Raw genomic sequence first — 6000 nt, 5'->3', positions numbered from 1 at the left:
GTGAGCAGTGATCGCGGCACTGCACTCCAGCCTGGGTGACAGACTGAGACCCTGACTCAAAAAAAAAAATGTAGAGTCTAATGCACAAGAATCTTTAGGCTTTTGGGACTTTCTTCACCTGGTGGGGGGTAAGAGTGAAAGAAGTGAGTGGCCACCACATTCTGAGTTGCTGGTTTTCCTGCTGTGTGTCTTTCATGTGCTTATTTACATGGGAAATATGCTCAAAGTGCCTCACAGAAAGTCTAGTCTTCTGGAAAGTTCTTCTTTACTGCATGATCTCAGCTAACTACAGTCTCAACTTCCTGGACTCAAGGGATCCTCCCACCTCAGTCTCCTGAGTAGCTGAGTCTATGGGCATGTGCCATCATGCCCAGCTAATTTTGTTTATTTTCTGTAGAGACGAGGTCTCGTTATGTTGCCCAGGCTGGTCTCAAACTCCTGGGTTCAAGCGATCCTCCCGCCTCAGCCTCCCAGAGTGCTGGGAGTATAGGAATGAGCCAGGGCACCTGGCTGTTCTCTTATCATAACTCAATATCTATCTGCATCTTCACTTTTATGCGTGAATGCAGATGCTCCTTGCCTGTGGCAATGATAACAGCCACAGTCCGTGGGCAATGGGAAGTTCAGTAGATGCCACCTCATCCTGCAAGCCTCATCGAGAACTAGCAAGCTGTGGGCGCCCCCACCTCTGTTCTCCAACTGCATAACCACATTCTTTCTGTTGTAAATAGGAAAAGCCCAATTCCAAATTGCTTCAGGAAAAACAAAGTTGTTTATTGGCTCACAACATGAACATCCAAGGGAGAACTAGCTTCAGATCCTGGCTAGGTTCAGGGGCTCATCTCCCTTTCACCATCTCCTCCTTCTGCTTTCCCCTATTTGAAAACCATTGCTTATATTCTTATATCTTGGTGGCAGGAGGGCTGCCAGCACCTGGCCAGCTTTTATCCTCTCCTCTCATCAACTCCAGTTGGAAAAGCCTGCCTCCCTCTTAAGAGTTTCCAAAAACAAAGACTCTGGAATTGAGTCTGACTTTGACTGAATCGTACTCCCATGCCTGAAGTCTGCCTGGAGACAGAGGTGTGCATGCTAATTGGCCAGACCAGGATCACATGCCCACCCTTAGAGCCAGCCTAAGCCACCTGGGCTGGGAGGAAAGCGAAGGTGGATCCTTTAGGGAAATACGGGTTCCATTACCAAATCAAAAGGAACTGGATGCTGTGCAAGCAAAACAATAAATGTACACCATACCCAAACCACAACTGCAGCTGCCCTATAGAGTAGAAGTTGAACAGTTTGTTCTGACTTATGCAGATTTGTTTCAGAACTTCCAAGACAGATTTGAAATTCAATTCACCCAGTTAAAGTTTCTCCCATCCTCGCTCCTGGGAGGCTAGCCCCATTTCTGCCTGTTTGTGACTCATGTATAACTTCTCCGCTCCAAGTACTATTTCCATCTCTCCCAGATTTTAAAATATTTTATACTTATGCAAACTTTAGGGGGAAAAGGCTAGGCCATAAATGTATTTGTGGCATGGGTGTGAATGTTTCGGGAGCAAAGGTTAATGGTAATGATTTGGAAGTTGATAGTTAAGACACACTGTATTTGGGTCAGGTGTGGTGGCTCACGTCTGTAATCCCAGCATTTTGGGAGGCCAATGCGGGTGGATCACGAGATCAGGAGATTGAGGCCATCCTGGCAAACACGGTGAAACCCCGTCTCTACTAAAAATACAGAAAATTAGCCGGGCTTGGTGGCGGGTGCCTGTAGTCCCTGCTACTCTGGAGGCTGAGGCAGGAGAATGGTGTGAACCCAGGAGGCGGAGCTTGCAGTGAGCCGAGATTGCGCCACTGCACTCCAGCCTGGGCGACAGAGTGAGACACTGTCTCAAAAAAAAAAAAAAAAAAAAAAAGACACACTGTAGCAATCACATTCAAGATTCTGTCATTCCCAAGTACCTGCTCTAGACTTCAGGTCTTAGCCAAGGCTTCACATAAAGTTTCAAGGACAGCAAGAAAATTAAATGCTTTATTTTTCCCCCTATGTTCCAGCTTTAATTTGTAACACATTTTGGGTAATGATATTTATAAAAGAACCAATTCCAGATTACATTTCACTCTTTGTGGCCTTGCTAAGAGGGCAGTCATTCTCATGTATAACAACTTAGCTATTTTGGAAGATTGTGGATTTGTACATACATTAACATTGAAGACTCTCAATTGTGGTGCTAATGCCTTTGTCCCTCCTGACTTTCGCGCTAGCACTCAGCCTGCTCTTTGCTAAAAAATAAAAAACAGGCCGGGTACGGTGGCTCATGCCTGTAATCCCAACACTTTGGGCGGCTGAGGTGGGCCAATAGCCTGAGGTCAGGAGTTCGAGACCAACCTGGCCTACTTGGTGAAACCTCGTCACTACTAAAAATACAAAAATTAGCTGGGCGTGGTGGCGGGAGCCTGTAATCCCAGCTACTCGGGAGGCTGAGGCAGGAGAATTGCTTTAACTCAGGAGGTGGAGGGTGAAGTGAGCCAAGATTGCACTGCTGGACTCCAGCCTGGGCAGCAGAGCGAGACTCTGTCTCAAAAAAATAAAAAATAAAGCCTGGCTATTCTCTCAGCCGTGGTCTTACCTGGGGCTCCCCCTTCACAGGCCCAGGAGAGGAGCTCAGAGACTACTGATTTCCACCCTTCTGCGGTCAAGGAGGCATCAATTGCCTTCATTCTTGGCACCCAGGAGTTTCAGGAATAATAGCTTAGAAATCATACTTTTTTTTTTTTTTTTTGAGACAGAGTCTTGCTCTGTCACCCGGGCTGGAGTGCAGTGGTGCAATCTCGGCTCACTGCAAGGTCCGCCTCCTGGATTCAAGCAATTCTCCTGCCTCAGCCTCTAGAGTAGCTGGGACTACAGGCATGAGCCACCACATCTGGCTAAATTTTTTGTATTTTTAGTAGAGACAGGGTTTCATCATTTTGGTCAGGCTGGTCTCAAACTCCTGACCTCAACTGATCTGCCTGCCTCAGCCTCCCAAAATGCTGGAATTACAGGCGTGAGCCACCATGCCCGGCCAGGAACCATACATTTTTATGCTCCTGTTTGATGCTCTCCCATTGAATTACTGGGAGTCAGCTGTTGGTTGGTGGAAAGTGAGAACCTGAGCTTTTCCATCTGACTTATACCCCATTCCCTTCTTTTTCAGGGACCTCCGTGTTCAGACTACATTCCCCTAGGTCCCTCTCTTCCATCATCCTTGCCAGGACAAACCATTGTCTTCAGGGAAATATACCCTGGACCACTTCCCATAGATCCGCCAACACCCTCACCCCAGAGAAGGTCAGACTCTTGGAAGGAGGGGCTGGGTAGATGGAGTGAAGGAGGCATTGCCTATGTCTTACAGAGTGGTGAATCAAAAATATTTATTTGAGAGAAAATACCTTTAATTGCACAAAATGTTGCTGTTATATAATACTTTTCTTTAAATAGAGTAGAAAGAATTATTCCTGAATAAGATCATATATGCACCAACATCTACTTTTCCATGTGACAATTAACATTTGGTCTGAACTGTTTCTTATCAATGAAGTCATTTATGCCAGCCAATAGGTATGTCAGTGGCATTACTGAAAGTCAACTTCGGACCAGGCACAGTGGCTCACGCCTGTAATCCCAGTACTTTGGGAGGCCGAGCCGGGTGGATTACTTGAGTTCAGGAGTTTGAGATCACCCTGGCCAACAGGGTGAAACCCCATCTCTACTGAAAATACAAAAAATTAGCCAGGCCCCTGGTAGCACGTGCCTGTAATCCCAGCTACTTGGGAAGCCAAGGAGGGAGAATCGCTGGAACCTGGGAGGCGGAGGTTGCAGTGAGCCAAGATCGCACCAGCACAATCCAGCCTGGGAGACAGAGCAAAACTCCGTCAAGGAAAAAAAAAAAAAGAAAAAGACAGTAAACTTTGGGCAGGGCATTGTTGAGATTTTGAGGAAGCCATAGTGATGGAGTAAAAGATGGTACCTTTATGAGGTTGGCAGTAGGGAAGAAAGGACCTTGATGTGTAAAAGATACCAAAGTCATATTTTCAGATATGCTGTTTTGAGTTTATTATTATTTAAAATTGGGGTTTCACTCTGTCGCCCAGGCTGGAGTGCAGTGGTACGATCATAGCTTACTGCAGCCTTGAACTCCTGGGCTCCAGCGGTCCTCCTGCCTCAGCCTCTTGGGTAGCTGGGAATACAGGCACACACCACCACATCTGGCTAAGTTTTTAAATTTTTCACAGAGACACGTCTCGCTATGTTGCCTAGGCTGGTCTCGAGCTCTGACCTCAAGGGATCCTCCTGCCTTGGCCTTCCAAAGTGCTGGGATTACAGGAATGAGCACCTGGTCCTTTTGAGTTTATTTTAAATGACAGGGATGCCTGCTTTTAAGGAGAAGGTTCTAGAGAGTTACTGCATACACAAACCTTTACGCTAAATACTGATGTCAGAACCCAAGAATAGTGTACTTTCAGAGGTCAAAAGTTTATGCAAACATTCCTACATAGCAGTGCTGGATGTTATGGTTTTTGAGCATTAGGGACAGACTGCCTGCATTTTAGGCAATGTGGACCCCACCTCAGTTTAGAATCTGGCTAGATATCTTTTCTATACGTGGTCTAACCTATCTGTATAAAGCAGTTATTTCCAACAAGTGGCAACCTGTAATGACACTAACTGTACAAGGAGTTAATGCACGGAATGAGCCTTACCTGCCAGAGATCACAGAGAGCTATGGAGGTCACAGCACAGGTGTGACCTGAAGGACGAGAAGGAATGGGGAAGGCAGACCAGGAAGAAGGGGGACATCGGCAAAGACCCCAAAGTGGGAAAACTCAACGTCAATTCAGGGCTCAAGATGTGCTGCCTGCTTATCTGAAGTGGCGTCTCTGGGATGAGCTCAGACTAAAGAGGGTCTTGGGTTACCTTTTTAAACTTTGGGCGCATAATGAGGACTCAAGAAATACTTGCTGGGTTGTTAATTAATCCAGTGTAGCAGAGATATTTTCTTTTAGAAGAGTCTAACTCTCTCACCCAGGCTGGAGTGCAGTGGCACAATCTCCACTCAGTGAAACCTCGATCTCCCAGGCTCAAGTGATCCTCCCGCCTCAGCCTCCTGAGTGGCTGGGACCACAGACATGCACCACCATGCCCAGGTAATTTTTATAATTTTTGTAGAGATGGGGTCTGTCTGTGTTGCCCAGGCTGGTCTTGAGCTCAGAGGCATGTGTAGATTAACTGGAAGGAAATATTCCTTCAAGGTCAGGCATGATTTTCCACTTTGGCTGAAGCTATTGAGCATCTACTCTGTGCCAAACGTTTTTTCTGGGTGCTGGCAATATGGCAGAGAGTGAGACAAAAGCCCTGCCCTCATGGAGCTGATGTTTTAGTTTTAGGTCGGGGAAGCAGACTGCAAGAAGCTGAATAAACAAGTGAACAATGAAGAGTATCTTAGACAGTGAGATTGTTAGAAAGACCATAGAGTGACATCATATAACCGGGAGGAGGAGGTTACTTTAGATAGGGTGACCAGGAGGATTTCTTTTTTTTTTGGAGACAGAATCACACTCTGTCATCCATGCTGGAGTACAGTGGTGCAATCATAGCTTACTGCAGCGTCAAACTCCTGGGCTCAAGGGATCCTACCACCTTAGCCTCCCAAGTAACCGGGACCACAGGTGCAAGATACTGTGTCTGGCTAATTAAAACAATTTTTTTTTTTTTTTTTTTTTTTTTTTTTGTAGAGAGGAGGCCTCACTTTGTTTCCCAGGCTGTTCTTGAACTCCTGGGCTCGAGTGATCCTCCTTCCACTGTCTCCCAAATTTTACAAAAGTGACATGATCAAACTAAAGGTCTGAAGGAATACTGGACTCATAAGTACCCCTACCACTACACACAAGGGCCCAAGAGGACCTTTAGTGCCAGAGCACACCTTTGTTGTCAGGTCCGAAGTTACCTCCTTTAGGGCAGAT

This window comes from Pongo abelii, chromosome 8 (genome assembly GCF_028885655.2).
Source record: "Pongo abelii isolate AG06213 chromosome 8, NHGRI_mPonAbe1-v2.0_pri, whole genome shotgun sequence".
NCBI classification, from domain to species: domain Eukaryota; kingdom Metazoa; phylum Chordata; class Mammalia; order Primates; family Hominidae; genus Pongo; species Pongo abelii.
This window is presented reverse-complemented; position numbering follows the sequence as displayed.